Source organism: Spinacia oleracea, chromosome 6 (genome assembly GCF_020520425.1).
Source record: "Spinacia oleracea cultivar Varoflay chromosome 6, BTI_SOV_V1, whole genome shotgun sequence".
Lineage (NCBI taxonomy): Eukaryota > Viridiplantae > Streptophyta > Magnoliopsida > Caryophyllales > Amaranthaceae > Spinacia > Spinacia oleracea.
The window spans coordinates 15843175-15871091 of NC_079492.1; the positions used below are offsets into that span (position 1 = coordinate 15843175).

The 27917-nt window shown below is 36.2% G+C and overlaps 2 long non-coding RNA genes, 9 other non-coding genes and 2 pseudogenes across 17 annotated transcripts; 7 read left to right on the forward strand and 6 right to left on the reverse strand.

Moving 5' to 3' along the window:
- Positions 1–25363, forward strand: LOC110775728 (uncharacterized). 7 transcript variants are annotated; one of them, XR_008924615.1, is made up of 7 exons: positions 1–297; positions 3258–3424; positions 4992–5215; positions 8733–8942; positions 14961–15034; positions 15723–20440; positions 20756–25363. It is a non-coding gene; the product is annotated as an uncharacterized lncRNA (long non-coding RNA). The 7 variants fall into 7 exon arrangements; XR_008924611.1 differs by having other exon boundaries at positions 2–297; positions 15723–20888; positions 20950–25363; XR_008924612.1 differs by having other exon boundaries at positions 9–297; positions 15723–15782; positions 20202–25363.
- Positions 2969–3071, forward strand: LOC130464775 (U6 spliceosomal RNA). The gene has a single exon (XR_008925125.1). It is a non-coding gene; the product is annotated as a U6 spliceosomal RNA (small nuclear RNA).
- On the reverse strand, positions 4304–4421 carry LOC130464772 (U5 spliceosomal RNA). The gene has a single exon (XR_008925122.1). It is a non-coding gene; the product is annotated as a U5 spliceosomal RNA (small nuclear RNA).
- On the reverse strand, positions 5063–5223 carry LOC130464503 (U1 spliceosomal RNA). The gene has a single exon (XR_008924908.1). It is a non-coding gene; the product is annotated as a U1 spliceosomal RNA (small nuclear RNA).
- On the reverse strand, positions 7957–8071 carry LOC130464769 (U5 spliceosomal RNA). The gene has a single exon (XR_008925119.1). It is a non-coding gene; the product is annotated as a U5 spliceosomal RNA (small nuclear RNA).
- LOC130464571 (U1 spliceosomal RNA) lies at positions 8790–8950 on the reverse strand. Its single transcript, XR_008924963.1, has one exon. It is a non-coding gene; the product is annotated as a U1 spliceosomal RNA (small nuclear RNA).
- On the forward strand, positions 13794–13896 carry LOC130464776 (U6 spliceosomal RNA). Its single transcript, XR_008925126.1, has one exon. It is a non-coding gene; the product is annotated as a U6 spliceosomal RNA (small nuclear RNA).
- On the forward strand, positions 13946–14131 carry LOC130464693 (uncharacterized; annotated as a pseudogene).
- LOC130464715 (uncharacterized) lies at positions 15056–15235 on the forward strand (annotated as a pseudogene).
- On the forward strand, positions 16123–16319 carry LOC130464659 (U2 spliceosomal RNA). Its single transcript, XR_008925023.1, has one exon. It is a non-coding gene; the product is annotated as a U2 spliceosomal RNA (small nuclear RNA).
- Positions 20717–20819, forward strand: LOC130464442 (U6 spliceosomal RNA). Its single transcript, XR_008924856.1, has one exon. It is a non-coding gene; the product is annotated as a U6 spliceosomal RNA (small nuclear RNA).
- On the reverse strand, positions 22822–22983 carry LOC130464515 (U1 spliceosomal RNA). The gene has a single exon (XR_008924919.1). It is a non-coding gene; the product is annotated as a U1 spliceosomal RNA (small nuclear RNA).
- LOC130464237 (uncharacterized) lies at positions 25356–27829 on the reverse strand. The gene is made up of 3 exons (XR_008924616.1): positions 26844–27829; positions 26408–26470; positions 25356–25489 (listed from the first exon to the last, which is right to left on the reverse strand). It is a non-coding gene; the product is annotated as an uncharacterized lncRNA (long non-coding RNA).
- Positions 27830–27917: the final 88 nt, after the last annotated feature.

Consider the following 27917-nt stretch of genomic DNA (forward strand, 5'->3'; position numbering starts at 1 on the left):
GAACAACCTAAATTCTAAATTCCATTACACATCCCAAAAAACTAGTTACATTGACAAGACTAGACAGTAGTCTCGGTGTCGCCCTGCGTGTTCTAATGATCATCCTCAAATATGTTACCCGTAAATTACAAAATCTTGCACAAAGTTCTTTCACTACTTCAATTTCAAGAGGAAAGAGATAAATACAGTCTCAAATTATCTAATTTTGTTCGTTGAATAAAAAATTGGGGTATTTTTTTGCTCATTTTCCAACTATCCGTCACGCGATTCACGCATCAATTGTTCTTGAGGACTTAGGTAATCCACCACTTTCTCTCTCCTGTTTTTTTTTAATTTGCTTGTCGGTTTATGTGCTTAGTTTTGCCAGGTTGTGAAATTGTGGGTTGCAATTTTCATAAACTACTTCGTATAGTTTTATCTAAGAAAAAAGATTGTAAAATGGTGGAATTTTAAGGGAAAATGCCAGAATGGTTATGAATTTTGCTTAATTTATTGCGATGCTATTATTTTAGTACTCCGTAGTAGTTAATTTGAGTTGAGATTGTTACATCCTTACATAAATAAGGCCTGGTTCGACAAAGTTAGCGGTAGCGGTAGTGGGTAGCGGTTATCGATTGAGTAACAGTTAGCAGTTAGAGCAGAGAGTATCGGTGAATAGTAGCGGGTAAACGATTAGTTGTCAAAATGTAGCGGTTGATACGGTAAAATAAAATAAAAAGCTAGAATATTGTTACTTTACTATAAATTTGTCAAACGCTACTCGCTACTGATTTAACGGTTGACAAAAGCTACCCAACTGCTACCTCTACCCCTAACCGCCACCTAAACCGCAACTTTGCCAAACGCTTATAAATTTTACAAGTAGCTTATTGACTAGGTCAAAATGCTACTCGTTACCTCAAACACTAACGCCGAACACGCCCTAAGTCGTTTCTGTATGTCAAAATTTAGTGAAGATTTAAAAATCACTTATTCAAATTTTCAAATGTAAGCGCCTTTCATTTTGGTGCTTTGAGTTTTGACATAATTCCAGTCCGATGCCCGTTTGTTTTCCCAATTCGACAAGGTTCCAAAAGAAAAAACTACCAAAACCACGAAAATCGAATCAATCCCTTTTATTTTATTCATGTTAATGTCTTAAAACCCTAGAAAATGGGGAACAATGTCAATAAAATCAATGTGGACTCATTTTTTAAATTTTTTTGGAGCGAAACGTAACATATGAAACAAGAACAACAAAGCACGATCGCTTAAGTCGAATGTTTGATTGCAGGGCACTAATGTGAATTGTTTTTAATGGCTCCAAAATGGAATCATTGAGATAGAGGGCATCGGAGTGGGGATTGTGCCGAACCTCATTACATCAAAGTGGAAGTTATCTTTGTTTTCCTTTCACCGTTTTCATCATCTACTGTTTTACTTTTACACTTTAGGAGTTCATTTTGTTGGGTTCAATTTACTAGTAAATAAGCTCCCGAGGATATGAATATCGTAGCATACCTTCACCCTATAAACTTAGTTGCCCTCTTTTTAGTATTTATATGCTGATTAATCACTGGACATGTTACTGAGTATTCATCTAATTACTGCTTATGATTGGTCCTGAAGCTAATGGGAAAAGAGTGTAATTGTACATTTGTACTTTACCCATTACTTCCACTTAACCAATGACCACTACTGACATCAGTAACTGGTGGTATTTGATTTTGTGGTTTGTTGGATAATTCTTACTATTCAAAGCTTCTAATCCCATTTCCTTAAGGTTCGGAGGATGTCTCTTGGCAATTTGAGTTTTCTTGACAAGTGCAAGGCCCAAGAGATTGGATTTTTACGGACATTTTATCAGAAAACTGCCTACACTTCATATGACATCTGCCTGAATTTAAGAACTTAAAACTATAGCATATAATCTAGGCTAGAATTTGATTGTTCTTCCATGTTGTTTACTTATATGTTTAAGGCTGGTTAAAGGGAAAACGGAAAAGAAACCACCTCTCTGAAAAACCAGATGACTACATATATCAAGCTATCAGGTGTCAAGTGCAAACCAATGACTGAGAGGATAACCTTTTTTTGTTTTTGTTTTCGGAGGGGGACCTTAATTTACTCTCTCCATAACTTCAGTAATGACTACATGAATGAAAAGTGTGCTTTTGTTTGTTCCACATGGAACATTTCCTCGCTGTGCTTCAGAAGCCATCAGACTTAACCACCCTAAAGATCAGTTTCAGTTGTTGGACAGGCTTTCTTAAGTGTTATTTTGGTAACTGATTTATCGTTTAGGCTAGTGACTAGTGGCAATGTGGCATTATATATGCTTCCGCTTCTTTTTTTTTGTATATTTTTCTGACGCTGTTGTCTAATTGTCTTACTCAAGGGGGGGAAAAGGATTAATCTATAATCAACGCATGCCTTTTCCTCTGGAGCTATGTAACATATACATCTGATAAACATGGAATAATTCTGGAAAGTAAGCATGATTAATGTGCAAGAATGATCAGATGAAAATGATGCTGTGCATTGTATGGGTTATATGTATAACCCAAGCAATTTATTGCAGTTGCTTTGTTATTTATGCATCTTCTTGAAACTTGATTTGCTGTGGCATCCTCCACAGACAATTCTAACAAATGGTCATATTTGATAGAACTAGTCCATCACTTTACATGGTGAATCATTCAATACTTCCCTTCAGGAATAGAATTGGCACACCATTAAATTTACTCGGTTGGTGGGTGTACGTGGAAGATTGAATAAAAAAAAAACTAAATGAAAAGGGAGGAGGATAAGATGAGATGTAGGTAGGCCTGGGTAACCTGAAGTTCTTTTTTTCAGAGGATAAACTACTTACTGTTAGGTTATTAGAGAGTTGAGTTTTTGGGGGAGTAACATGTTTAATTTAAATCCCACATTCAAAGTACATAAAATTACCTTTTTGTTTATAATGTTCTTGCATCACATAAGCATTGTCTCTTCGGAGACATCTGATAAAATTGGAACGATACAGAGAAGATTAGCATGGCCCCTGCGCAAGGATGACACGCACAAATCGAGAAATGGTCCAAATTTTTTTGAGTTTGATGTTTTTGCATGTGCAAAGCTTTTGGTTCCAGGTTATTGGAGCAGTGGCTTTACTCTCAATGCTTTCAATGATACTTTCTTGTATATATTTGTTACCAGTATACTCGTATCTATTGGTCTATCCAACGGTTTCCTGGTGGGAACAGACAATCTAACCCTTTTCTTTTAATTACCAGTGAGTGCAGTACTGCAGTTGGCCAGTTGTACTATCAGTGATGAATATTGAAGAGAATGAGGCAGGGATATGGGAGAATTGCATGGCTTTTGCACAAAGATGATGCAAAAAACTTGAAAAATAGTTTAGAATATCAGATATTGGTCCCTCCTTGTCTGTCCTCTTTTTGTGAGTTTCTTTTCCCTTTACTGTGCTTGAAGTTTGTTTTCTAAATAACTCCGTCACTTCCATTTTTCTGCTCTTTAAACTCGTATCAAGTGCTTAAATTTGTCACTACTTGTGACATGGTTTCACCAGGGACTATACTCTTGTTGAGTATTATGATGCCTTAGAGGCTGCTGCAAGGTTGCTACGTATTAGTTACTACATGTTTACTTACAAAAGCTTATTAGTCTGAGTTTTTTGTGATTGAGTTGGTGCTCAAATCGAAGTTTACCTTTAAAATAAATTTTGCTCTTTTGCTGCAAAACGAAAAACAAGCTTTAGGTGAGGGGAGAAAGTAAATTGAAATAATGAAAAGAAGCATGCCTTTCTGTCGTTTTGCTAAGACCCAGTACATTACCTATACTTATTCTTATCAGATAACAGTTCTTGAACAGGGCCGTCTATATGGAGGTCTAATAGGACCTCCAGCACAGGGCCCCAAATTTTTGTGGGCCCAAAAAAAATTAGTGGTAATTTACATAGCCCAATTATTGGGTATATAGTAAATGGTACGTGCACATAGAAGATACTTAATTGATTTGTGGATCAATGGTACAACCTTCTCTTAATATTTCATAGGTTGCGAGATCGACTCCAATATGTGCATTTTATTTTTGTTTTTTAGTGTTACTAATCATTTTATTAAGAAAAGGGCCTCCGCATTTGTTTTTTAGTGTTACTAATCATTTTATTAAGAAAAGGGCCTCCGCATTAAAATAAAATAAAATAAGAACAAGGCCTCTGAATTTCTAGAGACGGCCTTGTTCTTGAAATTGATCTTTGATAAACAAACAGATGTAGAGTTGATAGTCTTTTATAAGAATCTTGCACTTGGCTTATGGGAAGCTCCTTTAAGGAACTCCTTCCAAAAATAAACGTGTGCCACTTAATGCAGTGAGCACACTTATACTTTAGTAAAAGGCAAAAGAATAGTTCGCTCTGTTGTGCTCACTGCATGACTGCGTGATGAGGATAATACCAGACTTTCTTGACTGATGTGAGAGTTTTCTCCCTTTCCCTTAAATCTTATTGTGAAATTTTAGCTACAGGTCATATTTTTTGTGTAGTACTCCGTATTCCCTTAAACTAAGAGGTTTCTTCACTCGCTGTCTTAAGGGGGAATGATTCTACAGGGTGCAATGCCATTTGTTGGATGTTGCTTCTTAGAAATGTTATTGAACATAGTTTTTTTGATAGAAGATTTGTTTCTGAACTTCTTGGTTGTACACTTGAGTTTCTGCTTAATAGGAACATGAAATACATTGGGGCCATTAGGGCCGAAAGTGGCGGATAAAGAGATTCCTCTGGCCCTCTAAATAGAAAGAGTTTGTGCAAACATTGTGTTGAAAAAATGACACCAGAATCTGGAGCTTTAAAATAGCACAATCAACCTCTGGTCTCCCAACTTGATATGTCAGAACATGTATTGCTTACAGATTTACAGTATTGCTAAATATATGGAGTAATGTGGGCAGTCAACGTTTACAGAATTACGAAACCTAATGGAGCCTATTAAATTTGGCACATGCAGGAGCAACTTGGTACCTTTAATCAAAATTTTGCACGTAGAATACTTCTTATGACAAATATCAACTGAATTGGATAGGGGCCGCGCGAACGCAGGCCCCCACTATCACAAATTATGACGTACACTCTTCCTCTTGGGAAGATGTTAGGCAGGCACCCCTCCAAAGTGCAATGGAGGCCACCTACCTAGGCCATGAGCCTTGTTGATCGCACATTGACCTCGTCCAGGTAAGTATCTTTTAACAAAGTCCATGCTTTCAATTTATATCTATGTTGCTCTTCTCATTTCCTTTATTTTGATGTTGTGGGACAAAAACCAAATATCATATGGTGTAAAACCTAAGACAACCCTCTGAATGTAACAATCAAATACTTCCTTTGATCTCTTTTAGTTAACACATTTATTTTATCACGTTTGCCAATGCAATATTTCAATCATTTAAATATCAATGGTAAAAACTATAAAAACCTGATATTATAAATCTATACAGTGAACCAATTATAACAAGACTCACAATACTACATTTTTCTTAAATATAAATCACAATTGATAGTCAAAGTAGATTATATGAATAGTGTCAAAAGTCAAAATGTGTCAACTATAAAAGAACGGAGGAAGTAGGTTGCAGTTTTAAATTCACTTTATGTGATATATGGTCATCGATTCTCATACTTTAAGCAGAATCATCTCCTAATTCTCAAATTATTGAATCCTTTAGTCTTTCTTTCCGGAAAGAAACTTTATCAGGTTGGTATTAATGGATTTTAATCATGCTTTTGGGAACAATTTTGATAAAATGTTATGATGTCAAGAAGGTGCTTTTGGTGTTGAATTTAGGTGACACGACCATCTAGAATTCTAGACATTATTGTAATGAACTTCCTAGTTAGACATTACCATATGATTCCCACATCTTTTTTAGCAGTCTTCCTGATTAATGGCAACGAGCCAATGCATAAAATTTGTCGCTAGGATTACAATCCCGGTATAGTGGTCCATTACGGTGTTCTAACAAGCTAGTATGGACTAGAGGAAGCAAGTACGCCCCATAACGAAATGAATAAATATAATAAAGAAAAAATCCCTTCAATGATGTGGGTCATAGCCTAGGCTTGTTGAACTGGATCGCAAGGTTCACCGAATTGGGGATCGTGTTTTGGAACACACGAATTCTGTTCTCAGAACGGGGGTCGGTACTATGTTCCTTCTCACTTAACATACTTTTTGCATTTCACTTTGGAGTGATTGGGTAGCACTTGGTGTTTTACGAGTCTCGCATATGCTGTACGATGTTTCTGTAAGTTGGAGTTGGTTACATCATGTTGTTCTCTGTTATATTACTTTGTTTGTGTTCCGGAATACTTCCTCTAAATTTTTCTAAGATTGTAAATAGTTTTGTTTAAGATGGTTTGGACATGTAAGCAGAAGATCAAGTGATACCCGGTTAGGAGGATAGAAGGGTGACAAAGTGATAGAATTGCAAGGGGTAGGGAAAGACCTAAGAAAACTTGGAGGAAGGTGATTGAGCACGATATGAGCTTTCTTGGGATTGAGGAAAATATGGCGTTGGATAGGACAGAATGGAGGGAGAGAATATACATTGATGACTTCATTTGACTTATACATGTTTCTGATTCTCTTTTTTTTTTTTTTTTTTAAATTCTTTCAATTTTTTATTCATTTTACATGCTATTTTGAAATGTACTTATTTTACTTATTGATTTATTTTAAACTTAACTTATTTTTTATTATCTCTTACAATATTTCTTCTATAATATATATATATATATATATATATATATATATACATTTTTCTCTTATCTTACTTTCATTAATTCCACTTTCTCTTCCTTGCTTTTTTTTTTTTTTTACTTCCTGCTCCTTTCTGGTTTGATTGGTGACAATGGCGATTCATGTTAGCCGACCCCAAATCATTTTTGGACTAAGACTTTGTTGTTGTTGTTGTTGTTGTAAATAGTTTTGTTCATGCATTGCCTCATGGTACAAATCAAAAGTTTAACACAAACTTGGATGTCAAACCAAAAAAGTTGTAGCTGGTTTAGTGAATCATTTCAATTGCTGATCATACAAGATGCCAACTTGGTGGCAATTCATTTTTCCAGAAAACGCTCTTTGTAGAGCTGCTCTGGCTTCTGCAATCTGCATTCCTTCCCCCTCTCTGAAAATCAGATGTCAAGCTATCAGCATATCTTTGTCAAGTGCGAACCAAGTACTGGGAGGATAAGTGGATAACCTTAATGTGAGCTAGTGACTGCATGAATAATACTGTGATCTGAGGTTACTGGATTCTTCTTTGTCATCACTAATTTACTTATAGGGTAATGCTGTAATGGCCTTAAGCCATATTGTTGAATCAATGTCAACTTCAAGTGTTTTGTTTGAAGCCTTACTAACTAATTTTCTTACAAAAACCCGACATCAATGCATTATAGGGGAAAAAGTGTGCTTGTAGAGATTTTGTTTGTCCTCTATGGAGCCTTTCCTCTCTGTGCTTTAGAAGCCATCAGACTTAAACGACCAAAAGATCAGTTTCAAATGTTTGAGAGGCTTTCTTAAGGTTTATTACTTGTTGAAACCTATTGAAGACATTTCCTTTCTTGGGGTGTGCACTTATACTATAACCCTTAGGCCAATGCCTCTCTTCCACTTCAATTTTGTATCTTTCATCTGGCATTGTCCTACTTAAGGAAAAATAAAATAAAGAGGAAAATAAATTACCTGTAAAATAAATTTTGCTCGTCTGTTGCAAAACGAAAAACAAGCTTGGGTGAGGGAATACGGTAAATCGAAATGAGGAGCAGCATGCCTTTCTGTTATTTTGCTAAGACCCAGTAGAGGTGAAATATACTTATTCTCATCAAATAAAACTTCTTCAAATCGATCTTTGATAACAAACAGATGTAGAGGTGATAGTCTTTCATAAGAATCTTGCACTTGGCTTATGGGAAGCTCCTCTAAAGAACTCCCTCCAAAAATAAACGTATGCCACTTAATGCAGCGAGCACACGGTATTCTTTAGTAAAAGGCGAAAGAATAGTTCGCTTTGTGCTCACTGCGTGGCTGCGTGATAACCATAATATCAGGTTTTGTTATTTATGGAGCAAAGTCCTAACTTTGATCTTTTTGGACTGATGTGGGACTTTTGTGCCCTTCCCTTATACTGAGCATATTTTAGTGCAATATATTCCCATAGACTATGAGATGTCTTCACTTTCTATCTACTGTCTTAAGGGGGGATGATTCCACAGAGTGACAATGTCATTTGTTGGATGTTGCTTCCAAGAAATGTATCTGAATTTTTTTTTTTTTTTTTGGGATAGGAGGTATGTATCTGAACTTCTCTATTGTACAGTTGAGCTTCTGCTGGATTGGATTTTGAAATACCATTGGGCCATTAGGTTGTAAATGGTGGATAAAGCGATTCGCCGAATCCTCTAAATAGCAAGAGTTTGTGTTGAGATAATGGCACCAGAATCTGGAGCTCTAAAATTAGCACAATGTAACATCTGATGAACAATCATTGTTTACAGAACTACTGAAACTTAATGGACCCTAAAGAGTCAGGCACATAAAAAGCCAATTAGGTGTGCAGTAGCAACTTAGTAGCTTCTATTCCAATTCAAAATCTATTTTGTATAATCACATTACAATTGCCTATTTGATTACTTGGGAATATTAGGAGCAAGAGAGAGCTAACAGTAATTATTTTGTTTATCGTGTCAGTGTAAGCAGGCTATAAAGTTTCAGTAACTTACATTCAAGTTTGGATATGGAATTGGTTAGAGGTTGCGCGGACGCAGACCCCCACTATCACAAATCATGACATACACTCTTCCTCTTTGGGAAGATGTTAAGCAGGCACCCCTCCTAAGTGCAATGGAGGCCACCTACCTAGGCCATGAGGCTTCTTGATCACCCATTGACCCTGTCCAGGTAAGTATGTTTCCCAATATTCCACCCTATCAATTTATGCCTATGTTGCTATTCTCACTTTTGTTTGTATTGATGTGGGACAATAACCAAATATCCTAAGAAGTTTCTCCGAATGTAACAATCTAATAGGTTGTAGTTTATATTTCACTTTATGTGATGATATAGGGTCATCGATTCTCATACTGTAAGCTCTAAGCAGAATCATCTCCTAATACTCAATTATCATATTTTGTTGTCATGCTTTCTTTCAAGAAAGAAACTTTGCTAGTTGGTCTCGGTGGAACTTAATCTTGCATTTGAGAACAATTTTATGTAAGAAGTCAAGAAGGTGCTGTTAGTATTAAATTTTTCTGACATGACCATATAGACATTGTTGTAATTAACTTCCTTGATAGGCTTTATACAGCAGAAAATAAAGGAAGAAGAAGTTGAATTTAATTGATATAGAAAATGTAAATGATGTTCAATCTTTTGAGAGTCTTGATTAGTTGATTCTCTCCCTCTAAAATTCCATTAAGGCTCCCTCAAAAATAATTAAGTTAAGGCAGCTAAAAAACCTACTAAGGCAAACATCGGAAAGGGAATACAGAGTATTGTTTTACGCATATAAGGAGATATTAATCATATTATTGCTTGAATCCCCCTGTACCTAACATCCCCTTAGTACTTAGGGTAGATTTTGTTAAATATCATAAAGGTATTCATTTTGTAGCTGATTAGTTCTTCTGATATTGTTCAGCTAAACGCTTGTTTTGGAACATCTCAATTTAAGAGTCCCCCATCCCGTATGATTTATCTTTATTCCCTTTAGATTTTGGGCATGAGAAGGTATTTCGGTGGTTTTTGAGTTGGGTGGATAGCTATGGTGGTTTGCCGGATGGCCATAGTACATAAAATTAAGAAGTGGTACATAAGGTGTTTGTGATGGAATATGTGGTGATATACACCGCAAGTTACATCTGCGAGACAGTGTTGCATTAACGCTGACTAATAGTAATGGGGTGGAAAATTGATTTGTCAATCCAGATGGTTTTTATGTTGTGTGGTCAATCACGGTTCGAGGGTTAGTAGTCTGTATGTTGTATGTATCTTTGTCCAGTGGGCTGTAGTAAGGTCTGGGAAAAGTGGAGAACATATGTTGTTCGAACTCCATCCCATATTTATGTTTTGGTTAGGTTTTGTTTCCCGTGGTGTTGCAGGAGGAGTGTTCCTCACTGCTGATACTCGAGAATAGACAGATAGAATTTAGGGAGAAAAGAAATCAGACTTTAGAAAAATAGAGAGAGAAAGAGATTAGGAGAATTTTGTAGAATTTTATTCATAATGATCCAAATGATCAATTGTCATATTTATATTACAAGTCTAAACTGATCACAAAAGTTGAATCACAATTCAACTACTAACTGAATTCTGTTACAAAAATAACAGAATGAATTTGGCGCCAAAAGTCAACAGAAGTCAAATGTTGACTTTTCTGTTATTGACTAATACTCCCTTAACATTCCTCCCTTCTTAAAGAAACTTGTCCCAAGTTTCATGGCACCACAAAATGAGGATAATTTGACTCAAATTCTGTAGCTACCTCCCATGTTGCATCACATGAAGGGGCTTCAGCCCACTGAACCAGATACTTTACTTGGGCATGGTTCTGAAATTTAACGGTCTTTTCAAATGTTGACTTAAGCTAGATGCACTTCAATCTAAAACGAGATTTCTGATGTAATCCACTAATCCTTCAATATTTGAATGGAGCATGTAGTACTTGATCCCAAGTCTATCTTAAACTAATCCAATTACTTAATAAGATCTGTTTAGTCCTTTCTTTTAAGTTGTATTTATTTCGGGAGTACTCATTGTGAGGATTGGTGTGTATGTTAAGCGAAGCAAGAGTTGCGACTGTATTTTCAGAATTGGAGTCATTACTCATATACTTGTTCCACTCTTATTTAGTTCACACATTTCTTTAGTCACGTTTCCCAATGCACATTTTTTATCACTAATATCTATCATTATGTGAAAGATAAAATTATAAAAAGTTGATATTTTGAAAATATGTATCAAAACGAGTTTAACAATATCACACATGACTATATTTTACCTTGCGCATAAATAACAAAATCCGGTCAAAGGATGGTGTTTGAATAGTTCTAAAGTCAAACTGTGTCAACTAAATAAGAATGGAGGAAATCTTTGTGTACTTTTTAGTCTTGATAGTTTGACCATGCTATTATTGGAACTTACTACTCATACGTCACTATGATTTCTAGGCTTTTGGGTTATTCAATTTTTTCATTTAGGTCTTAACTAGTGTATGCCCGTGCATTAGCACGTGATATATAAAATAAAGATTGTTAATTAACTAATCTTATAGAAAAGGGAAGGATTAATAATAATATTTTGCATCTATCAAAACTATGTTTATCTATGAAAATCATTACCCCGAAGTAACCCAACTAATGAATAATTTAACCACCTCATTTGATATATATACCTATATATTCCATCGTGTGACTAAACATGACATGATTAAAGATCAAATATACACATTTAAAGTAAAGTTATTTCATAGTAGTTCAAAGACAAGTCATGAACGTTCTTCAAAATCATTAGATATGGTGGCCAAATCCTTATGTTTTCAAGTTGAATATAAGCATTTCATGATAATCCTCTCAATAATGGCAACATTTCCTTTTCATATGTCTATCATGCAAGAGGCACACAGTAACCAACTAACCATGCAAAATATTCAAGGAAAACTACCGCCGAAACTGTCGCTCGACCTTTTCCATGTGGGTCATGTAGTAAGGTTTTTATAACATAATAGTAGTTCGTATTAATGAATATGGAAGATTGAATCAAGATTAAGAAGTATGATTCTCAAATAGAGTGAAGATTAGAAAGAAATATAGAAAAAAAAAACAATTGTATTTCATAAAACATAAGTAAACATAAAATTCCTCCTTACTTGATTCCATCTCTTGTTGTTTGCTCATACTGAAGATTTGAAGCACTCCTTCTGCAGGGCCCTAACTCAAATAAATAAACAAACATAGAGCACAACAAACTATTTAATCAACATTAAAGAAAAGGGTGGTACATTAGTTTAGAGTACAATATGATTTTGGGCGTTGGTGGCAAATTGGAATTAACCCAGACGTACATTCCACTAAGGAAAGATTTGATAGAAGTGTAGTACCACTTATGCGCTTGTATTGAAGATGGAAGACAACCATAAACTAAATACAACCAAACCCCGAAACAAAACCAATATATAACTTATTAAGCAAATAACTTATGTTATCATCCCCGTAAAAAAAAAAACCTTATGTTAACCTCAATAGACAAACGTAAATCAATAGAAATTAACGAAGACATTGCGCTGATGTTGATCCAAAGATGCAATGTAGGGCTTGTGTTTGTTGTTTGCATGTTAGTGCTATTTCAAGTGATTAGACCAAGGTGGTAGTTGGAAATGATTGCGTGTCATGGGCTCATGGAATTTGTGGGTTCCTAGGTATGATAGAGAAGTTGGCTTTCCATTTATGGGTTGAGACTTGAGAGAGAAGATAGGTCGGTTTTTTGTTTCTTTAAAACTGATTTTTAGAGTGTTTAAAATTTGAAATCTAGAGGTATAAATGGGTTTGTGGAGGCAGTGAATGAGAATGCTTAGATGAGGTTTTGAAGGTCTCTCATTAAAATTGACATTCTTATTATCATATAGGATTCGGCAAAACTAGCAGGTAGCGTTTAGCGGTGGAGTAGCGGGAAGCGGTCAATAGTAGCGGATTTGCGGGTAACGATTAGATGTCAAAGTAGTAGGTAACTAGTATGAGTGTTTGGTACAAGTAGCGATTCAGATTGTAAAATACAATAAAAGCTTTATATATATATTGTTTAAAACTTTATTATAATTTTATCAAATGCTACTCGTTATTTTCAAACGCTACTATTTTTGACATTTGACAAAAGCTACCCAACCCGCTAGCCGCTAACTCACATGCTACCTCACCAAACACTTGCAAATTTTACAAGCAGCGTTTTGAATAGGTCAAAACGCTACCCGCTACCTCAAACGCTACCGCCGAACACGCCCTTGGCTCAATTTCCGAGTTTGGGCACTCTGACATGGATACAACTTTATGGACAGTTGGGCACTTGTCACTTCTTTTTTGGGTTAAAACACTATATATTTTAATTATTTAGCTGGTCGGACACTTCTCTTTAGCATCTTAGTAAGTGCAGGGAACGAGGGACTAAGAGGATATCCTTGATTTACTTTCTTAAACCTTCATCCTTTTGAAATCTTGTTGTTCAAATATTTGGTCTTTAATAAATTCAGTAATTGACCCTTGTGATATGCCAATTAGGGGTCCAAATCATGTTAGTGTTTGATCATTTCCTGTACCTTTGCTGTGTATTTGCTCAATTGTGGTGTCTTGTGATTCTTGAGCAGTTGAGCGTAGGATATAAGCGTTGACTTACAAGTGTGTAACTAGGAGAGTTGCATCAATATATTTCTTGCTGGGCAATGTTCAGATAATTTTCATGCTTTTAGGTTTTCCTTGTTTTACAAGAAGCACATTCGCTGAATCACTGATTCTAGATTTGAGTATAAGATTAAGATGTAATAGAAAAGTAAGCTAGGTGGATCCAATGAGATTTGGCAAGATGTATCCCTGACATCTGTTATTGTTGTTATTCTGTTTTACTAATGACTACTCCGTATTAGGTTATTGGAGTCTTGGACATCTGTTTGTTTTTGTGGTTGCAGCCGCTAAATTTCTCAGTCCCACATTGGAAATGTTTGAATAATTTTCTCCCTATATTAAGTTCTGGCTTCCTCTAAGTATTGTCTCTTCGGAGACATCTGATAAAATTGGAACGATACAGAGAAGATTAGCATGGCCCCTGCGCAAGGATGACACGCACAAATCGAGAAATGGTCCAAATTTTTTTGGTCTTTTCAGTCTTTTTGGCTTATGGAACTCACAAGTCACACCTTTATGGCTTTCTCAGTCTTTTGGCTATGATCAAGTATAGTATTTGTTCTTATCAGTTTGATATTTGATGATTGGGTCTCTCACTCATAATGATACTAAATTCATTTTTTAGAGGATTTTTCCGGATACTGGGATCCTCAAGTCTGTCGTATAGCCTGGCATGCCCCACCAAATCCATACGAATATTTTAAAGCACGAAATATCATGATGCCATGTGTCATTCCATTGTTTTTATAAAAAAAAGTTTTAAAAAAAAACATCATGCATTTCCCTCTCTATTCTTCTTATCTATCATTTCCTCTTCCCCTTCTTAGATGTTAAAATTGATTTTATTTGTTTCACATTCAAATTTCAATTTTGTCACACTTTAAATCATCAATTATGTTGTTTCAAAATTTTCGTATCCTCTCCTGGATTACATAGATAACATAATCATATATGAGTATGACTAGTGTGTTTATTTATACTTGTACTAGAATGGGATGACAGTAGGCTTAATAAGAAATGTGCCATTACAGGGTCCGTGACTTAAATTTCTACTACATCAAGTATAAGATAGATTGGTCCCACAAAAACATATGAGGCTAAAGAATTCACCCTAAGTGCTACTAAAGGCACCATATATGAGGTTAAATGCCAGGATTGGCAGGGTGTCCTAAGTCTACTATCTGATGATCTGATTAACTAGGGTGAAGTCGTTGTATTCTTAATCTTGAGCGTTGATTTAGTAAATGGGGAGGATCTTTAATAGCTCCTTTCTTTCTCTTTTGGGCTATCTGAAACTTGATAGCAAATTACTCCTATTTCTTAGGCATATAATGCAGTAAGTCTTGAATTCCTGGTAAAGGCAGAAGCCGAGTTCGCCGAGATAAGTTCGCTAAGATTTGGCTGCAAACATCCCCTTAGTGTGGCAAATAAATATCTGATCGCCCACTTTAGACTTGCAGCAGTTTTACTTCTGACTTTCTGAGTTCTGATTATGTCTGTTTATCTGACCACATACTGTAATTCTCTTCAGGCAGCAGTAGAAGATTTCCGGAGTAGGTGATCCCACACTGAATGGCTGAAGAATGAGGTCGGAAAGAGAAAGAGGTACCGGAGTTGAAGAAAATCATACCTTTCTTGTCCTTTTGGCTAAATACCTAAGATCAAGCCTAGTATGTGTTCTTGTCAGTTTAATATCTGGTCTGGTGCACCCCATTAGATAATTTATCACAAAATTTGGAATTACTAATCTTAATTCCTTTGGTAGGGATATGGCCTGTGGTTGCCCTTACAATCAATGGAATTTTCTGTGAAAGATGGCTTCCATATACGGAAATCTCACAATTTCAAGAAACTTCAAATTATAAATTTGTCCATTTTCCTGGTTTTGTGCATTTAAAATGATGTCATTTTTAGAGGCGATCTTGTTAACTATAGGATAATGTATGTCTAAGCTGATGAGTCCATTATGGTATTGTGCTGTAGTTTTAATTTTAGAATTTAGAATTCTTAAGTTAACTTACGTACCTTTTTGTTGATTTATGGAATTCTCCAGTTTGGTGCCTACTTATTCTGTAATGGTATTTTGAAATCACCAACTCAATCTATGTTGTTCATATAATTGGTTTAAAATTTCAAAGCCTTTAGCTCGTTGTCTCTTACATATGTGTGAGATCATTGACCGAAATGTGGGGTGTTAAGCGACTGAATTCACATGGTATTTGAGACTGAAAGATGTTGTATTAACATTTGGGGCACATGATTCATTCGTTTACGTTCGCTTGTTCTTTTACAGGGCCAAACAAAAACTGTTCAAGTACAACCCTTATCAAGACCAATCTGGGGAGGTTCCAATGTAAGCACCCTTACTCTTAAGTGATAATTCTGATAAACCTTTCTTCATTGTTCAAGATGGAACTTTGGAAAGTTCCTGTGTCGCTTTCGTTACCGTTAAAATTGTTTATGTGTGATAACCTTGCTCCAAGTTCACAAGATTCCATGACTTCTGGATCTATTGTTAATACATTATTTCATCCATGTACTCCAGAGTCCAAATATCAGAATAATAATACTGAGTTCCTGAAGTTCGCTGTGGACAAAATTCCCAAAATAAGGAGTTGTACCACATTGAAAATATTCTAGGAAACTACAATAACTACAGGAAATAAAACCCAAGAATTGAGACCACACAAATCATACCTTTCTCGGCCTTTTGGCTAAGATCAAGTGTAGTATCTGTTCTTATCAGTTTAATATCTGATACGTGGACCAATGGTCCACAACGATATTAAATTTATTTTTTAAGGGGGAAGTCCCACCACAGTAGCTTGCTGCTGGGGTCTTCAAGCGTCGCCGATGCGTTGCACTATTGCACGGGCCTGGCACACCCCACTTATTCAATATCAACATTCTTAGAAAAGAGTTTAACAGGACATGGAATTCCTACTAGGATAGCATAACTTTTTTAGAGTAGTAATCCACTTCGTATCTTAAATATGTTTAAGTTTTTAGGGACTGTTTTTAGAAGCTTCTGTTCTTCTCCATGTTTGATTATTTTCTAGAGTATATTTTTATATATTGTATTTGCAATGTTTTATGGCTCCAAATGAAAAAATTAGATGGCTTATTAATTATGGAAAATTTTATGTTTAAGATGGTTTTCGTTTAGTAAATCTATCATAACCAAGTCAATATTTGGAATCAAGTGAGTTAACTAGAAGTAAACATTTTGACGGCATAACTTTAAGGAACTCTTTATCTTATACTCGTAGTTGTTGAGGAAATTTTAGTCCCCTTTAGAAGGTTCAGTTCCACATTTCTACTCCATCACAAATTTTTATTTAAACTTGGCAATTTATAATTTTATGATTTTTTCAAAGCGTTCAATTACATCTTTTGCTGTATCTATTTCTGGTTATGACATACATTTACAATCAGCAAAAAAGGAACAAAATCGGTATAACTGTTGGTGTACTTACTGTGAATCAAATCATTAATACCTGTTCGATTTTTATTAGGAAAATTTGTAATTATTAATCCAACCTTTGCCCGGTTTTCTTTAATTAAGCCAACCTATGCAATATTTCTAAATAATCCAACCTTTATGACCCAACTACTATTATTAAGCCTAGCAAGTTAATAACCTGTTGTAACCGGTATTCACCCTTACGTGGCTATATAACCCTTACAATTTAATTTTTTTCCCCCTCCTTTTTTTTAATTGTTATTCTAATGTTCGTTCCTCTCTCCTCTGCGATTTAATTGCTTCATCTCTGCAATTTTCGTTCCTCTCTCCTCTGTTCATCATTTCTCTTCTACCTCTTCTCCACCATTGTTGATCCCTCATACCTCTGAAGTTCGTCAAAAATAATCAGCAATTGCTATGACTGGGTTAAACCAATCAACTGTTGGATCCAGGTTAAGGGTTAAGAGGAGAGAAGGGTTAAGGGTTTTTTGAAGAAAAAAAAAATAGAAAATCCTGTTTAGGTGGCACGTGATGTGACGTGTCCAAAATTTTAGGAGGGAAATCAACTTTAGGTTGTCAACGTTTTTAATGTTGACTTTGTAACAGGTAACTGGTCACTCAGGCTTAATAATAGTAGTTGGGTCATAAAGGTTGGATTAATCAAAAATATTGCATAGGTTGGCTTAATTAAAAAAAACCGGGCAAAGGTTGGATTAATATTTACAAATTTTCCTTTTTATTATTGTTAGGTTGTAGGTCTTGTGTGCTTGCAGAATTGAGTACATTTGCACCATCTTAATATTTCAGCCCCCATATTGGTTTAGTTTTATTTATATTATCACACTCGTCAAAGTATTCTCTCTTTGGAGACATCTGATAAATTTGGAACAGTGCGGAGAAGGTAGCATAGCCCTCCGAGCAAGAATGACACGCTCGCGAGTTTAATTAGCCAATAATACAAAAGTTGTAGCACTTTTCTAACCGTGCTGCTAATTATGCAAAGACGTCTATTGAGAGAATCAACTCACGAGTAGTAAGTGGTTGATTTATGAATGCTAAGCTGAAACATTTTCATCTTACACAAACTAAGAAATGTTTTGCTTGCTATCTTAACGTGTTGATTCTACTTTGAAAAAATGTCATTTGTTTGATGTTGCTTCACAATTATGTATCTGGACTTTTTGGTTGCGCATTTGAGATGTTCTGCTGAATATGAACTTGAATTAATGGTGGATAAAGAGATTAATCTAAGCCTGTGGATAGCAACACTATAATCAATCTACTTGAATGGCAAAGTTTGTCCAGTCTTTGTGTTGATCTCCAATTATAGTATTTATACCTATATGAAGTAAGAACATATAACACCAACTAATGTTCCGTGCCAAAGAGATTAGACTAGTAAATGAACAACATAATGGACCCAAATAAAGTAAGAACGTATAAACCCACACCTATTTTATAAATGTATGTAAGATTTTAAAAGTTAGTAGAACTATCTACTTCTAAAATGATATATTGTGAGTGGTTCTATAAAGGTTAGTGTTTAGCTTTATCATCCTAATAGGTTTAGGTGGTTTAGAGCATGTTTATCAAACACCAAGAGTTTAGACTTGAACCCAATAAAATACAATCTTTTATCTTTTATATCTCCCCAACACCAAACCCAACACCAACAATATTTAACAAGATTTATCAAACAACATCTCTAAAATGTCACTTTGCAATTAAAATACCAATCTCTAAAATGTCATTTTGCATTTTTTTAAAAAACATTATTGTTTGGTCCCCCATATGCCAAATGTCAAGTTTTCCATACATGAAGTTGGTTTTCCATTTTCTTAAATAGCTTCACTCTCTCTCCCTTCCTTTCTCTCTCATCTCTCATCTCTCTTCCTATTTTATTGTTTTTTATTCAATTCTCTCTCTTAAACACCAAAAGTTGCACTATTGCACGAGCTTGCTACTGGGGTCTTCAAGCGTCGCCCATGTGTTGCACTATTGCACGAGCCTGGTGCACCCCACTAACCCATTATTCTAAAGAGTTCATTATGCAATATAAATTTTACCTGTCCAAGCAAAATAATCATAATGATAGATTGTTTGAAATGTAAAACTTAATTGATGGATTTTGGAATGGGAAGCTATTTGATTGATTTCTTTTGTTAGACCAGTCCTCTAATATCCTACACAAGGCTTGTCCGAACTGTAAAATTCCCGAAATTTTTGCTTATCTTGGTCACAACAGTTGGGGAAATAAATAAAGAACTTGCACTTGGCTTGTTAGAATCTCCTTGAATGAACCCATTCAAATGTATGCTATTTTATGCGGCAAGCAGCTGGACATAGAGATTTATCTGGTGCTCAGGATAGCAAGTGTAGAGCGGCTAGAGCCTACTTGAATGCCATAGTTCATTCAGTCTGTATTGGAAATAATGACACCAAAACCTGGAAGTTTAAGATGACAAAGTTTAACAAGTGATCTCCAATTGCACTATATGTGGTATTTCTAGAATTCAATGGATTCAATTGAAGTGGACACTTTTGCATGGACAACATTTTTTAGGAACAGTGATGAACTGCAAAATTAGAGAACAGATAGAGCTCTTCATTGTTTCTCCTCACATACATGCTAATATGCTACGATTGCGAGTGATAAGAGGAAAAACTATTTATTTGTATACTAGTGTTTGGTATGTTTCCTTTGCATGAGCTCTTTGAGGTTATGAATGGAGTGCGTTAGCCCAACTTTTGTTTCTATGTACATTTATGGGATATATTGCTATGAACTTACACATTGATATGAAGATAAAGGGAAGAAGAGGGTTAAATGTGATTGGTAACAGGAGAAAAAACAACGATTGAAGATCACTACTAGCTTTTGAGAGGCTTCTTCCCTCCCGAATTGCAAAAGGAAGCTCAAATAAACTCTCAGTTATATTTGTAGACAATTCTTTTCCTTTCCTTCTCGCTCTCACCGCTAACTAATTGTCTGCTGCTTCCTCATACAGAATCATAAAGTCATATCCCTTAGTTCCCTCCCTTAGGTTAGTTCCTCCTTGCAGAGAGTTGTCTTCTTGGTGGAGACTGCACGGTCTATGCCTCTTGGGGCCATATTGTCCATGTCTGATTTACAACATAGTTAACAAAGCAAAGTTCCAGTCAACTCTTTTGTCTTTTATTGATGTGCTTTGTTACATTTTTTGATAGAAAAATTATTTTCTTTTTCAAGGCAGGATAATAGGTAAGGTAGGAACATATGGTATTGAAATCTTCCTGTTTATTGCTATTGACAAAGATTTCACTTGGCAGAAAGAAGGGACTTTCACTTTTATGGGTTTTGATTGGTTCTAAGTACAAGTATATGCTAAGAATAGCATTTCAATATTTCGTACTTACGCTCATCTTGAACTGAAATTGGTGTGGGATCCTACCCCGAAAATTCTGACGTATTGTCATGTTTGCTACAACATGTCCAGCACGTCAAATGGCGATCATCTATACTTAAAAAGTGCCAAAATTTGAAGATATTAAGTCAGGCGGGACACTAGGTAAACCTTTTTGCTCAACTTTCAATGTTGTCATGGAAGAAGTAGAGACTTGGCAAAGTATTTACTGAGGTTATTTTAGATATATGCAAACCTTCGGAAGCTATTCAGCTTATAGTGGACCTAAAAGACTGCATAAGAAATTAGATGTGGTTGGCCTTGGCACTGTGAGATGTTTAATCGAGTTTATGAGCTGCAACAAGTTGAGTATTAAGTCCCACATTGAAAATATATGTAAATATATCCTTATTTATAAAGCTCTTGCTTCCTCTAAATATTGTCTCTTCGAAGACATCTGATAAAATTGGAACGATACAGAGAAGATTAGCATGGCCCCTGCGCAAGGATGACACGCACAAATCGAGAAATGGTCCAAATTTTTTTGGTCTTTTTTGACCCTCCTAAAATCTGAATTTCAGTATGCTGTTTACAGGAAAAATTGTTCTTATGGGTTGTTGTAAGCTCCTTGGAGGAACTACCTTTTAAAAGTATATGAATGTCACTTATTACAGCTGTTACACAATATTCTTTACTAAAGATAAAAAGAATAGTACGCTTTGTGATTACTGTGTGGTTGTGAGGAGTAACTAATGAGGCACAGGAATTAGTATCATGTTATAGCTTGAATCTTTCTTTTTTTATGATGCTTGCTTTTGAAAAAACATTATTTATGTCTCTTTTGGTTATACCCATGTGATTAAGAAGGCATAAGACTTAGTCATATGTTAGCCTTGTGATTAAGGCACATCTGTTGTAGCTAGCCTTGTGATCAGAAGGCATAAGGCTTAGTCTCTGTTGTAGCCTTATGATTATGTCTGGTACACTGGTACTTTTAGTTGCTGGGTGATTTTTGAGTTTAGGGCCTAGGGGTTAAGATCGATGTTCTCCCTCCACATGTGGATGTAGCTAAACCACATAAGTTTTTATGTTGTTTGCAATTCCTACGTTGCCAGCTACAAGCCTACAGCATCTACAGTTCTAATTAAATGAAGATTAGGCTTCATATCCGGTATTTTGATATAGTAATACTTATCTGTATGGTTAGAAGTTAATTAAACCTTTTGCAAGTGCTTGATGATACATGACATAGATCTTTTATTGTGGCCGAATGCCGATGCTTAATGGCAATATATTTTCTGTCCCTAGTTTTTGTTCCATCCATCATTTTTAATATTTAACTTCAACAAAGAAATGTAAGGAGATTCTGAAATGCATATAAGACATTTTTTTTAAAATTTTTTTTTTAGAATCTCAGTGATTGATGTTGTTGAAAAATTATCTCCCTTGGTGCCCTACTTACTGCTGCTGCTTTCCTTACTCCTTAGATAGTTAGATTTAACTTCTTTCTTATGTGTAACTGCAACCTTTATTTTTCTTTGGAATTTTTCCTTTTCGTAGTTATCATCCACGTATCATATTTTGACTGTCTCACTTGGAGAAGTGATAGTTGAAGCTGGAATGTCCGGAAATAGATGTATGTAAGTTCTGTATGAAGCACACTTACCTGGTTTTCTCATTGGCCTGGCTATACAATCAAGTGTAGTAATTGTTATTCTGTATCAGTTTAATATGTGTGTAGTCACAGTTATAATTACATAAATTGTTTAACTATTTCATGGGCTTGGTTGACCCCTTCTAAGTCAGGCACCTTCTGATGTTAGAAGTGAATTTCTTGGTGATCTTTTGTAGGCCTATGTCATTTGATGTGTATGTTGTATTCAACTGTGGTAGTTGACGGGGATCACGAAATACTTAATGTCCTAAGTTGGAGTACTTAACAACTTTCACAGTGAAAACATGTACACAAAGAGCTTCGAATTGCTTCAAACAGTTTTAACAAGGTCAAATAGTTATCGCAAGCTAAGTAGAATAACAAGAGTTATCTGATTCCAGAATTGTGAATCTTTTGGCTGAACTTCCTTCTGCGATGATCCAACTTTTCTTGCTGTATTTCGTCTAATTGGTTCTGACGCCAGTCGCAAAAACCATGTCCTTAGAAACCCTAGCTTCGTTGCAGAACCTCAAAGTTACCTATTCCTGGTTAGTGAAAAATCAGAGAATTTTCAGAATGCGTAAGGATAGTTTGGAATGGGCGCTTAATCTTGTCGATGTCTTTAGTGGGTGGTTTATTGAAAGATTTGGTAACCTGAGTTCTTGTGGGGTTTGCAAATTATCAAGTTCTTGAGGATTGAATACTTGCATATTGTTGTAAAACTGCAGTAATGAACAATCTTTTGGGGGACAAACCAAAATGGCGGGGCAAATAAAAAGAGATGGAGAGAGTAGCACTTTCATGTTCCCTTTTTATTTTCCTTATCCATTTTCATCCAACACCATTGCCATTGCTGTATCCATTAAAATTGAGAAAACTATGATGAAATTAGATAGGGGCCGCGCGAACGCAGGCCCCTACTATCACAAATTATGACATACACTCTTCCTCTTGGGAAGATGTTAGGCAGGCACCCCTCCTAATGTGCAATGGAGGCCACCTACCTAGGACATGGGCCTTCTTGATCGCCCATTGACCCCGTCCAGGTAAGTATGTTTCTAAGTAGTTCTCAGTTCTATTTAATATTCATATATCTTATATGCACCTCGTTAGTCATTGATGTGGGATACTGTGTTTGTTTGTTGAATCCTTTCTTGTAAGCATTTTTTTTAATGTATTTCTACGGAACCCAGATATTATATAGAAGATAACAATGTGACAAGCAAAACATCATTAGTTGATCAATCAATGAATAGTAGATGTGAAGCCTGTACTGGAAACATAAACTACATAAATTTTGAGCCTTATGAAAATCTTGGAAATTTTAGATTTAGATGACTGGAACACAATGGATCGACTTGTATCTAAAACAATCAGTATTTGTCTTTTGTATAGACTGCAGACAGGTGCTTCTTCATATCTCTTTGCTGGTATTTCTAATAGGCATGTTCAATCTTCTAGGTTTAGTACTGCCTTGATCTATTACTATATATTAGGATCGAAAACCTGTGATGTTATTCCCACCAGGTGGGTTAATGCATTTGACTTTTACCCCATACCTTGCATTTCAACTCGTGCATGATCTTCTTGATAACTACTTATTATAGTGACCAATAGTGCATGGGTTATTTTGCTATTGGTGAAAGGATGCTTGTCAACTAGATTTTCATCTTGAACTTGAGTGTGTCTTGACTCTTAAATGTTGGGGCGAGGATGATCAAATCCCCCCTTTGTCCTTTTCTTATTTATTCTCTGATGCTTTAGAACATGTCAATTTAATAGTTCTCCGTTCCATATGATTTTTCTTTCTCCCCTTTGAATTTTGGGGATTGGAAGGTACTTTGGTGGATTGGAGGTGGGAGAATATGGTGGTATGTCAAAAGACTGTAGTGGTATACGAAATATAAGATGGTTATCATGAAATACAAGAGTATGTTACTCAAATTACACATATAGGATGTAGTGGTACATAAGGTACTTTGTGGTGGAATATTTGGTGATATACAACGCAATTTACAATGGTAATGTCGTGATGGTGAATCACATTGATGGGGTGAAAATTGTTTAGTTGATCCTTAGGGTTTGTGAGGTAGGAGGCATAGACATAAGGTCACATATCAAAAGTTTAAATCGCGTGGTCGGTCAATCATCATGTGAGGGCTGCTAATCTGTATGGTAAATGTAACTTTGTCCCATGGGGTGTGATATGGTTTGGGGAAAGTGGAGAGCATTAAGTTATGCCAACTCTATTCCACATCCATTTGAACATTTTACATTTCTACCCCTCCTTCCACTCCTCACTGTTCTCCTATGTCTTCTTCAGATTCTTCTGCTATCCTTCCGCAAAATTTAACCCTTGATCTTTCAGAGTCGTCTTTACAGACACATCTCACTCTCAGAAAGTCTACAAGGCCACGTAAACCACCTTTTTATCTTGACTCTTATCACTATCACACTAAGATATATGCAGAGGGAGGCTTGGTTGGCAAGCTGGATTTCCTATCTCACACAAGGCCTGATTTGTGTTTCTCTATTCAATTGTGGAGTCAATTCATGCATATGCCAAGAATGTCTCATGTCTTAGCCCTGCATCATGTCTTTAGATATGTGGTCAGCTGCAGGTCAGGGTATATTGCTCAAAGCTTCAGGTTCCCTAACTCTACAAACCTTTTCAGATAGTGCTTGGGCAGCTTGTCCTAACACTAGAAAATCTATCACTGGATAAAGCATTTTGTTTGGTCATTCTCATGTCACATTGAATTCCATGAAGCAAGGAACTATTTCTAACAGCTCGACTGAGGTTGCATATAGTGTCATGGCAGCAGCATCTGTCACATGGTTTGTGAGTCTTTTAGAAGAGATTGGTGTTACTAATTTAAAACCAGTGAATCTCCAATGTCTGCTATTTCTATAACAAGGAGCCCAGTCTTTCATGAGAAAACCAAACATATCAAACTAGCCTGTCATTCCACAAGAGACAAAGTGTTACAAGGTTTGATGCAGTTCACCTACTTAATTACCAACGCAATCTCAGTTGGTTGATGTGTTCACTGAAGCTATTTCCTCACCTCTGTTCAATAAGTTCTTGCCCAAGCTTGAGGGGGGTGTTAGTTATATTGATGACTCAGCACAGAGCAGCAAGCAAGCAGTCCCAGCTTTACAAAGCTGGACTTGCTCTCACTGGATTCTACCCCTTGTAACTGTTTCTATTACATGGTTTCAGCTAGGCTTCTTACAGCATAAATGTTAGTATGATTGGATGCTAGTTTATTACTGCTTTCCCATTGGTTATGACAACAATACACTGTCCTAGTATATATAGAGTAAATGCCTCTATTTTCTAGTTAATTAAGATAGGTTATTACTTGTACTCAAAACATATTCTCTCAATATAATATATTCCTTCTCTCTGCAGTTCTAACCAAACTGTTCTACACATGTGTGTTTGATGTTTGATTGAAGTTTTAAACCGTATAAGGTGTTAAAATCCGTCAAACTATCAGAAAAGGCGGCTTCCTGTGTCGCAAATTTACTGTCAGGCGATCCACCTGTGGCGTTACCTGCAGCAAAATCCATAGTGTTCATCAGAACTGTAACGCCCCGACCTCTAATTCAAGTAATAAAGCATAATTAACAGCGGAATTAACCTAATTTGGTCGGGACATTACCTGCCGTAACTCCCTCTTGGGAATTACAAGGCAACCATCAATCATAAGCTTTTAAAACTCCAAATTAATATAATAATTTTTTATATTACTAAAATAAAAGTACATAACTTACTAATAGTCTTTAATTAAAATTATTAAAACTTTAAGCATAAACTATGTGGAAATTATTGAAGTGAAATTCCTCACCACTACTCGTTTTCAACGTTCCCCATAGAATAAGTAAAACATTTAATAAAACATCATATTTAATTCATCCATAACTTTTTAATTAACATGCTAGTTGTCGGCAAGTACGAACCGTGAAGGAATTCTCCACTGGGCCTGGGCCCATAAGAGCTTGGGCACATCATCGAACTGTAACATGGGGCCTGGGCTCATAAACCATGGGAGCTTGTAATCCATGGGTGGACAGGTGTCCGTGGGTACATGCATGACCGGTAGATAGGAAGATAGTAGTTTATATACTGCCAGACAAACCAGGTCTTTCACTTTCATTTATCATGTTGCATGTAATTTTACTAAGCCTTGGCTTTAGTATTTCAGTTGAAATATCATAATTCTTTTAGCTCATAAAACATCATTTTGATCCTGGGATCAATAAAATATCATTTCTTTCATGGCATCGCATAAACATCATTTTATGAGAAAACTCAATCAAATCATATTATAAAGAATAATTCAAACAAATCATAATTCATTCCCACAATCCGTAAAACATGTCGAAACATTAATTCATAAATCCAATCGTAACGTCATAATTTCATAAATCATATTTATAAGGGGATTGCGGGTACTAGCAATAGTCGTTACCTCAACCGTAGTTCTGTACTTCTCGTTTGATGGATCGTTCTTCATGAGCTCCGAGTCCAATTTCTTTCAAAATATTAAATTATTAAATTAGTACTACAACGATAAATAATCTAAAATCAATATTTTATAAATGATAAATTTTATAAGTAATGAATTTATAATTAACGAATTTTAATAAAAAAGTATATTTTCGAAATTTAATGAAAATATTATTAATCGGAATATATTTTATATTCATAAGCCGATTTTCATGAAAATATCACTTAAGTTCCTTTTTTGGTAAATTCAAGCTAGTAATTTATTTTAGTAAAGTCGATAATTAAACCTGAAAAAAACAATAAACCATTTTATTAGTAAATAATTATATAATAAGAATTATTAAAGCATAAAAATAATAGATTAGAAAATCTGAAAATATAATTAGCTTTTAACTCACCCAAAATGCCAAATGAAATATGGCCCAACTTTTAATATGGGTTTGAGAAATTAGAAATCAAAGTTTCACAATTGAAACTGATTTCTTGATTCTGGAAAAAGGAGACACAAACAGGGGAAGGGGCCGAAACAGGGAAGGGAGCACGAAGAGGAGCAGGGGGGAAAGGTGGTCGGCTGGGCGGCGCCGCACCGAGAACCGCGCCTAGAGGCGACGGTGATGCTGGTGGTTGTTCGCGGCGGCGCGAGGAGGAAGGGGTGCGCGAACAGGGGAGGCACGAAGGGGAGGAGAGAGATGGGGGAGGAATAAGGTGGCTGGGCTGGGCGGTGGAGGTTGGATGAGCAGCGCAGAAGGGTTGCGCCGATGGTGGTCAGTGGTGGGACGTGGCGTGGGTGGTGCTGCGAAGTGGGGAAAGGGGAGAGACAAGGGAGGTTCGAGGGGGGGCGTGTTCTGCTTGGTTCTGGGCGGAGTCAAGGTGGCTCGACGGGGGATTTTGGGGCGGAGATCGGTTCAAAGGATGGTGAGGGTGGTCGAGAGTGGTGTTGTTGCGTGGGTGGTGCAGCAAGGGGAAAGAAAAGAGGGAGGCAGGGGAGTTCGACCGAGGAGAGCAAGGGGGAGTACGGTGGGGTATGGTGGGTGTGGCGGTGGTTCTGGGTGGTCGGGCAATGCGGGGTGGTTGTAGCGAGGTTAGATGATGGTGGTAGTGGTGGTTGAGGTGGTTGTTGTTGGTGGTGTTTGTTGTGGTGGTCGAATGAGAGAGGCAGGGGGTAAGATTTTCAGTTTTTATTTTTGGTAATTGATTTTGGTTGAGGAAATGGGTGAAAATTTGTGTCTGGTAATAAGGTGAAGTAGAGTGAAGAAGAAGGAGCATTGTTTGGGGTCCAAGGAGTGAACTTGGACATAATTGAGGGAAGGTGGGAAGGAAGGAATTCCTTCCTGGTTGTACGTGGAGAGCAAGGGAAGACAGCAAAATGGAATTTTGGTTCCTTGAGGGCATTTTCGTAATTTCACAATATTAGGCAAAAATTCAGAAATTGTTGTAATTTTCAGAAATTTATAAAAATAGAAATGTTTAAT